The sequence below is a fragment of the Candoia aspera genome, chromosome 7 (assembly GCF_035149785.1).
Source record: "Candoia aspera isolate rCanAsp1 chromosome 7, rCanAsp1.hap2, whole genome shotgun sequence".
Classification (NCBI taxonomy): Eukaryota; Metazoa; Chordata; class Lepidosauria; order Squamata; family Boidae; genus Candoia; species Candoia aspera.
Window position 1 is genome coordinate 14,506,895 of NC_086159.1, and position 9,964 is coordinate 14,516,858.

Here is a 9,964-nt window from a genome sequence, read left to right on the forward strand (position 1 = left end):
CGTGGTCACACAAAGGCCGTAAAATGGGGACAAAAAGTGGGAGGCAGCCAGTGTTAAGGCAAACACCCATTTCTTCCTGGATAAAAATGGTTTGTTGTCCCTCCTCATGCAGAGAAGAGCAGATCAGAGACAAACGGCCTCCGCGGTTAACACCTCTGTCCTGTTCTGAGGCATACATAGCTTTTCCCACGGTACTGCTACTGGAGAAATCACTTCTGCATTCTCAACTGCACTAACCAGCACCCACAGAGGATACCCGTATCATAAAACATTTTTAGCATCTCCTTTCTGAAAACCACGCTAGTTTTGTCCTAAACAGATGGAGACTTTACTGTCCATTGTGGTTTCTTTCCAAAAGCATGCAGACACCTTGCCTCAAAGCCAGAAACCAAACAGAGCTACCATATAGAAAAAGAGCTTAATCTTACATATACATCCCAACGAAGTCAGAAGAATTGCAAATAAATAGAAAAGGAGTAGACTATTGACATTGATATCTGAGCTGCTTGAGAACAATCTTCAGAATGCCCCTTGGTTAGCATAATCAAAAGAACAATGGGACATTATTTCCTAAAACACCTTCAAAAATTAAGCCTCCTTTGAAATGTTCTGGTGACTACAAGAACATACAGATAGTCCTCTCTTAGTGACCACTTGTTCAGTAACTGTTCAAAGTTAGAGCAGCATTGAATGAGTGGTACTTATGACCAGTCCTCAAAGTTCTGGCCATTGCAGCATCCCCATGGTCATGTGATAGTGATCCAGGTGCTTGGCAACCAGCTCGCACTTATGACTGTTGCAGCGTCCTGCAGTCACATGATCGCCATTTGCAACCTCCCCTGCCGGCATCCCACAAGCAAAGTCAATGGGGAAGGCAGGGAAGGTTGCAAGTCACTCCAGTAAGTTGCTCCCACTCCCACCACTTTTTCTCTTGAGGAGCCTGGCTATGGACTACAAGATCCCAGGGATCTCGTACTCTGTAGTGTGTGCACATCCACAGCACTCCGCCCCCACTCCATAGCACCCACCCACCCACCTGTGCTTGCACAGAGGCGGCCACTGGCATACCGTCCCCCACCTGGCAGCAGCCATTCCCCACCCAGCTGCACTCACACTGCACTGCAGCAGCCGCTTACCCACCCACCTGCTTGCAAGCTGCCTAGGACTTGTGACTCCCTGCCGGCTTCCGCATTTCACTTGTTGGAAGCCGGCAGGCAGCTGCGAAGAGGTCCTCGCTTAACGATGGCAACAGGGACTGCCAGGATTGCCGTTCCTAAGCAATGTGGTCATGTGACTGTGCACTTTATGACCACATCACTTAGAGATGGAAATTCTGGCTCCGGTTACCATCATTAAGTGAGAACTGCCTGCATTCATGTTGTCTTCTTTGCAGCAGAATGCAGCTTATTTACCACAACTTTTTCCCAGTGACTTTCTTGACTGGCATTTCCTGGTGGCCTCCCACTCAAGTCCAACTGCTGAGTTGGGGGCAATCCCCCAAGATCTGCTGCCATTTGTTACACTGCTTTTAAAAATGTCTGTTGTTTATTTTATTGCATTTTACTGCTACATGTCCTTATCCTTCATTTAAGCTGATGATCTGAAGAGCATAATATTAAGGCTCTGTCTTGGCTTGTACTTCACCACACCACCATCATGCTCTGGCAATGCCAATCTTTTGAGGGAGATGAGCGGTGACGTAATTTGAAATATAGATAAATATAAATGAATAAATCTTCTCCCTGGCCACAGGTTTCCACCTCAGTCTGTGAGTGAAACAGCCTCAGCTTGTATCAGTTTTAAAGTCGTATTTTCCCCCTAACGCTGTCCTTCTCTCACATCAGAGCTTCAGAATGGGCAAAATCCATGATGACTGGCTATCAGGGGGATGAGCTCTGGCCCAGTGGTCTCTCTGGCTACACTGTGCTTCGAGTTCTTTCTGTACCGGTTGTTTTCCTGGCTTCCCAGCTTTGCTCTAGAATTGGAACCAGAGCCAGGAGGCAGCAGAGATCCACTATTTTATTTGGGAAAGAGGAAAGGTTCTTTGGGTGCAATTCTCTCAAATGGTATTCGGAAATCATTAGACCGCTATTTTTCTATTTGGGGAAGGACAGGAGTCTTTTTCATGCACTATTCCACTTCCCTAGTATTCAGTCATCTCCCTTCACCTTTAGATGTCTCAACTATGCTTTTCCTTACATCACCATCCAAAAAATAATGGGGGGGGGGGAGGTTTGAATTGGACTATCTTCCAGTTTGCCAGTTTCCCTGTATTTGTCAGTTTCAACCACTTTCCCTTCCAGTAGAAGTCCAGCAGCTAAGCCAGTATTTCTCAACCTCAGCAACGTTAAGATGTGTGGACAGCCCACTCATCTTAAAGTTGTCATGGTTGAGAAACAGTGATATCCACCCTCCGTTCCTCTCCCCAGCCCACAGCGCGGGAAGTATCAAGGAGCACTCCAACCAGGTTTGTTCATGACAATATTCAAGGTAGGCTTCTTGAAAGGAATGCCAATAGTCACAATCATCCAGATGGTCATCTTGGTACCATCACTATAAAGAACACAGGAGACTCTCCCAGTCCCTGGTTAATATTACCAGTCTGTTATTGAGAAGGGTTTTTACATCCTTTGCCACAGACCATGCCCTCAGCATATCTCCAAGGGAGATTCTGTAAGCTCCCTGTCCAGGAATGTCTCTGTCCTTGTTGTGTTGGTCAAGCAGAGGACATTATTCATTATGTTCTCCGCTGCCACATTTACATGCAGTTAGGGCCAAATTAGTGATAGTGGGTGAATTCAGGGGCTCGGACGTCGAATAATTGAATGATCTTCTTGTACAGGTATTTCCAACTGTTAGTAGTCCAGTGGCTACTTGCACTCTGTTCTCATTTAAACTTAGCAAGAAACGCTTAAGTTCTCAGTCGCTTAAGTTCTCAGTCGTACCTCTTGGTTTATCTTCTTTTAATTTTCTTCCATTGAATATTCCTTTTATTGCTTCCTTTTATAATCTTACTATTCTACCGTTACTTTACTGAATTTTATGGTGTGCCAGATGTTATGACCTGGGGTTCAACAATAAACTTACTTACTTACATTGCCATAAACCTCTCGGGCCAACCGCAGTTCAGCTCAGCCTCCGGTGCAGACTTAGTCCGCTTACTTAGCTCAGGTAAGTAAGCCACGCTTCGGCTCGTCCCAGGGAAAGGCGGCGGGCGGACAGGGCTTCCGTGCCGTTGCTCTATTGGGGTTTAGCAATACCCGCCGCGCGCTCGCACCTCCCCGGCTTGCAAAAACTTTAGGAAAAGGAGTTACAGTAATCCAACAACCGGCCTTTATTCCATAAACCACGATGAAGCGCATAAGGCTTGGGTGATGCGCGTGGAAAACAAAAGGGGGGGCGGGGGAAGAGAAAGAGGAGAGGTTGGGGCAAGGCTTACCGTGGGCACCGCGTCCTCCGCCAGACCGTCTCGACTCCTCTTCTCCGCGGCCAGCCGGCGGGCGTCTTCCTCACGTCCCTTTTCATACCTTTCTCCTCCCGCCCCGCCGCCAAGTTTTGCTTTCCCCCCCCACCCCGGCAGACGCAGCCGAACTCGAAAGCGAAACTTAACTGCGCTTGGGAAATGGCCCCGCCTTCTGGTTTTTCACGCCGCGAGGAAAATTCTGCCCGCCACAAACCGGGATCCCCGGGTCTCCTTTTGATGTTTTCTGAGCGGCGCTTTATTAGCAGTGCAGCGTTTTGCGGATGGGGAAGGGAGAATTCTCTCTCTCCTTCACCCCTTAAAGCAGTGTTTCTCAAAGTGGGGTCCCAGGGCCCCCAGGGTCCCCCAAAACTCAGGGGCCCGCAAAATCAAAATGATTCGCCAGCCTGTGTTGAAAATGAATAAAATATTAACTGCAGCGAGATTCTTACATGTCCAAAGTGGAAAGTTTCGGCCCTCCCCGCAATGGAGAACAGCTGGTGAAGATGATGGAGTGTGCGGAGACCGCCAAATTAACTTCTTTGATTAGAGGAAAAAACAATACCTACATTTATGGCTGACTCAAAAGTAAAATTTAACTGCGCTTGGGAAGCAGCCCCTCCTGGTTTTTCACACCGGGAGGAAAATTCTGCCTCACAAACCAGGATCCCCCGGTTTCCTTTTGATGTTTTCTGAGCGGGGCTTTATTAGCAGCGCAGCGTTTTGGGGGTGGGGAAGGGAGAATTCTCTCTCTCCTTCACCTCCTTCAGCAAAGGATCGTTACCTTGTCGTGGTGCTGGAGCTTGAGCACCTCAATGATGCCATGAGCTAAACCTTGAAGGGCCACCCAAGACGGGAAGGTCATGACAGAGAGCTCAGACTAAATGCGATCCCTGGGGAAGGTAATGGCAACCCACCCCAGTTTTCTTGCCGGAAGATGAGACTCCCAGGTCGGAAGATGGTCAAAATGCTACTGGGGAGGAACAGAGGATGAGTTCAACCAGCCCCAGACGTGATGACGCAACTAGCTCAAAGCCGAAAGCATGGCTAGCAGCCGACAGTGCTGGTGGTGAACGGTGAATCCGATGTTCTAAGGACCAACACACCATTGGAACCTGGAATGTAAGATCTATGAGCCAGGGCAAATTGGATGTGGTTATTGGTGAGATGTCAAGATTAAAGATAGACATTCTGGGCGTCAGTGAACTGAAATGGACTGGAATGGGCCACTTCACATCAAATGACCACCAGATCTACTACTGTGGACAAGAGGACCACAGAAGAAATGGAGTAGCCTTCATAATTAATAGTCAAGTGGCTAAAGCAGTGCTTGGATACAATCCAAAAAACGACAGAATGATCTCAATTTGAATTCAGGGCAAGCCATCTAACATCACAGTGATCCAAATATACGCCCCAACCACAGATGCTGAAGAAGCTGAAGTAGAGCAGTTCTATGAGGATCTGCAGCACCATTGGACAACAGGCCTAAAAGAGATGTTATTTTCATCACGGGAGACTGGAATGCTAAGGTGGGCAGTCAAATGACACCTGGAATTACAGGTAAGCATGGCCTGGGAGAACAAAACGAAGCAGGACATAGGCTGATAGAATTTTGCCAAGACAACTCAATGTGCATAACAAACACTCTCTTCCAGCAACCTAAGAGACGGCTTTATACATGAACTTCACCAGATGGACGACACCGAAATCAGATTGACTATATCCTTCGCAGCCAAAGGTGGCGGACATCTGTACAATCGGTAAAAACAAGACCTAGAGCTGACTGTAGTTCCGATCACAAACTTCTTCTTGCACAATTTAGGATCAGACTAAAGAGATTAGGGAAGACTCACAGATCAGCTAGATATGAGCTCACTAATATTCCTAAGGAATATGCAGTGGAGGTGAACAATTGATTTAAGGGACTGGACTTAGTAGATAGGGTCCCGGAAGAACTATGGACAGAAGTCTGCAACATTGTTCAGGAGGCGGCAACAAAATACATCCCAAAGAAAGAGAAAACCAAGAAGGCAAAATGGCTGTCTGCTGAGACACTAGAAGTAGCCCAAGAAAGAAGGAAAGCAAAAGGCAACAGTGATAGGGGGAGACATGCCCAATTAAATGCAAAATTCCAGAGGTTAGCCAGAAGAGATAAGCAATTATTTTTAAACAAACAATGCGTGGAAGTAGAAGAAGACAATAGAATAGGAAGGACAAGAGACCTCTTCCAGAAAATTAGAAACATCGGAGGTAAACTCCAGGCAAAAATGGGTATGATCAAAAACAAGGATGGCAAGGACCTAACAGAAGAAGAAGAGATCAAGAAAAGGTGGCAAGAATATACAGAAGACCTGTATAGGAAGGATAACAATATCGGGGATAGCTTTGACGGTGTGGTCAGTGAGTTAGAGCCAGACATCCTGAAGAGTGAGGTTGAATGGGCCTTAAGAAGCATTGCTAATAACAAGGCAGCAGGAGACGACGGCATCCCAGCTGAACTGTTCAAAATCTTGCAAGATGATGCTGTCAAGATAATGCATGCTATATGCCAGCAAATTTGGAAAACACAAGAATGGCCATCAGACTGGAAAAAATCAACTTATATCCCCATACCAAAAAAGGGAAACACTAAAGAATGTTCAAACTATCGAACAGTGGCACTCATTTCACATGCCAGTAAGGTAATGCTCAAGATCCTGCAAGGTAGACTTCAGCAATTCATGGAGCGAGAATTGCCAGATGTACAAGCTGGGTTTAGAAAAGGCAGAGGAACTAGGGACCAAATTGCCGATATCCGATGGATAATGGAAAAAGCCAGGGAGTTTCAGAAAAACATCTCTTTCTGTTTTATTGACTATTCTAAAGCCTTTGACTGTGTGGACCATAACAAATTGTGGCAAGTTCTTAGTGGTATGGGACACCAAGTCATCTTGTCTGCCTCCTGAGGAATCTGTATAACGACCAAGTAGCAACAGTAAGAACAGACCACGGAACAACGGACTGGTTTAAGATTGGGAAAGGAGTACGGCAGGGCTGTATACTCTCACCCTACCTATTCAACTTGTACGCAGAACACATCATGCAACATGCTGGGCTTGAGGAATCCAAGGCTGGAGTTAAAATCGCTGGAGGAAATATTAACAATCTCAGATATGCAGATGATACCACTTTGATGGCTGAAAGCGAAGAGGAACTGAGGAGCCTTATGATGAAGGTGAAAGAAGAAAGTGCAAAAGCTGGCTTGCAGCTAAACCTCAAAAAAGCCAAGATTATGGCAACCAGCTTGATTGATAACTGGCAAATAGAGGAAGAAAATGTAGAAGCAGTGAAAGACTTTGTATTTCTTGGTGCAAAGATTACTGCAGATGCTGACTGCAGTCAAGAAATCAGAAGACGCTTAATCCTTCGGAGAAGAGCAATGACCAATCTTGATAAAATAGTTAAGAGCAGAGACATCACACTGACAACAAAGGTCCGCATAGTTAAAGCAATGGTGTTCCCCGTAGTAACATATGGCTGCGAGAGCTGGACCATAAGGAAGGCTGAGAGAAGGAAGATCGATGCTTTTGAACTGTGGTGTTGGAGGAGAATTCTGAGAGTGCCTTGGACTGCCAGAAGATCAAACCAGTCCATCCTCCAGGAAATAAAGCCAGACTGCTCACTTGAGGGAATGATATTAAAGGCAAAACCGAAATACTTTGGCCACATAATGAGAAGACAGGACACCCTGGAGAAGATGCTGATGCTAGGGAGAGTGGAGGGCAAAAGGAAGAGGGGCCGACCAAGGGCAAGGTGGACGGATGATATTCTAGAGGTGACGGACTCATCCCTGGGGGAGCTGGGGGTGTTGACGACCAACAGGAAGCTTTGGCGTGGGCTGGTCCATGAAGTCACGAAGAGTCGGAAGCGACTAAACGAATAAACAACAACACATTTATGGCTGACTGGAAACCCCTTATAGACTTTTTGTATGAAACAAAAAAAAATGCACTTATGGCTTGTGGGTTTGATGCTTAGAAAAAAACTGGATAATAGAAAAAAGAGAGCTTTTTTGTAATCATAGAGTAAGAGATAATTCTGTAATCATATTTGCTGTGGAGGAAATCAAAAGCTTCTATTTCTATTTCTTTTTTTTCTCACTGCACTTTTGTTTTGTTTTTCCCTTTTCTTCTTTTTCTTTGTTCTGTTTTCTATTGGTTGGGGTTAGTTTTTATGTTCTCTTTAAAACGTCTAATAAAATTTATTTTTTTAAAAAAGGAAAAATAATGAAATATTAGAATCCTATCAAACAAGCGGGAGGCGCTGCAGCGGCAGCGAATGCATCCATTTTAATGTTTAATATGGTAAAGATGATCGATATATACCCCATACAAACAAAAGCTCTTTGGGGGTCTTCCATCCTTTTTAAAAGGGGGAAGGGGTCCTGAGAGAAAAGAGGTGAAAAAACGCTGACTTGAAGCACCAGTTGGGAGGGAGAGAGGAGTGAAGCTAAGATTGCTGGCTGCATGAAATCACGCGAGGGGCTGCAGCCAGGCAGCGATGTTTCCCACCCCCCACCACCTGCCCCGTTCCCCAGGGCTAGGCTCAGCTGATCATAAAAGGGCTCCAGAGCGACACTGATGTGCAGAGCTTGGCCAACCAGCCCCGAATCCCAACGAATGCCAGACATTTTGGAGGGGGGCAAAGGCTGAATGGCGCTTTACAAACTTTTGGGCTTTTCCCTGTTGTAAGGAGCGAGCGAGCGTCCAAGAATTATTTACGTGGCTACCTCAACTTGTAAAGCCTAGGAGGGTGGAGTTAATCCAGCACAACAGCCTCTTGTGGGGGAAGGTGCGCACGTTTGTGTACAGTTCTCTTCTACGCTGGGGTGTGTCAGGTCTCCGATTATGGACATTGAGTATGGACCTTCAAAACTTTATTTAAAAATAACAATATGGGAATGGTGGCCTGAGCAGTCTAGAGCAGTGTTTCTCAATCTCAGCAACTTTCTGATGTGTGGACTTGAACCAGAATTCCCCAGCCAGCATGCCGGAAGTCCACACGTCTTAAAGTTTCCAAGGTTCAGAAACGCTGGCACAGGGTGTCAGTTGTTTCTCTTTGAAGAGGAGCATCAAAGAAACTTCTCGTGTTTCATTAGGGTTTTCCCCCCCTTGTCCCTCTTTCTCACTGTCCCCAACTATCAACTGTCCCCAGACTACGCATGGAAGGTGGGGGAGGCTCGGGAACCATAGTGGACATAAATGGACAGGGTCACCTCCTACTCACCCCTAACCCCCTGCAGAGGAAGTTCGTACCAGCCTTCACCTGCTCTACTTCTGAAGTGGGACATTCCCACTTCTTCTGGCACAAGAGGTGTGGAGAGGTCCATCTGATGCCCGTGCAGCCCAAGACCATCCCTGGTCCTCTTGGCCATTCCCATCCCCACCCTAGTCCCTGAACACTGATTTTTGAGTCCATGGGGCTCTGCTGTTGTGCCAGAGAGCCATCTCCTCCACTTCTCTTGCCATCCCTGCAAGTCCTGGGCAAGACAGAACATTGCAGTACAAGTCCTGCTGCTTTGGTATGTGCAACAATGCACACATGCACACACAGAGTCAAAAGAGATGGGGCTTGCGTGGTGATATTCTATTATCCTGCAAATTCTGACATCACACACACACACACACACACACACACACACACACGTCACAGATATCGATGCTGACAGCAGATCGTCAGGCTGCCAGGGCTCTGGATAGCAAGAGAACTGGCGGGGGGGGGGGGAATAAACATAGTCCTCCAATCCCACAGAGATATTCTGGGGGAGAACAGGGGAAAGGAAGTGGAGGAAATGGCAGAACAGACACAGCAGCACCTACTCGGCAAGGCTGAGCAATTGCAGCTTTTAACACATGTGCAGCGGTCCTGCAGAAGACCTTTAAACCTGTGACAAAAATGCACCTCAGATGTGGTCCAGGTGCAACACCTCATCCACAGGGGACAGCTGTTCTGGAGGGAACAGCGTTGGGGAGCAGATCTTTTACTGTAGGATAAGAGAACTGGAAGCCGAGGAGAGCCTCCCTCCCCACCCCATTTCTCTTCTCCTGAGCTACTTCTCCTGCACCACCACTCCCCTCCCATGGCAAGAAAAGCAGATGGCAAGTGATGGAGGGGAAATGGCTTTTTTAGGTGCCAGTTCTCCCAGTTTCAATGAAAGGTGTTCCCTCCATGGTTTATCATCCAGGGATGGCAGCTGAAGAACTATTCCACCAAAGGGGGGTGGAATAATTCAGATTGTGGTGCTGGGAAAAGTGCCCTTCCTCCCCTCCCCTCTGCTTTTCTTGCCCTGGGAGGGGGAGCAGAAGTGGGAGGGGAGGGAGATATCCTTTGGTTTTATTGCTGAGCAACAACCCAACTATGCAAAGCATACCATTTGCTGAGTACTTCTTTTTACAACTTATGAGTTACTGATTTGTAACTTTCATTTCATAGAATCATCGGACATAAGTCTATCCTTCCTTA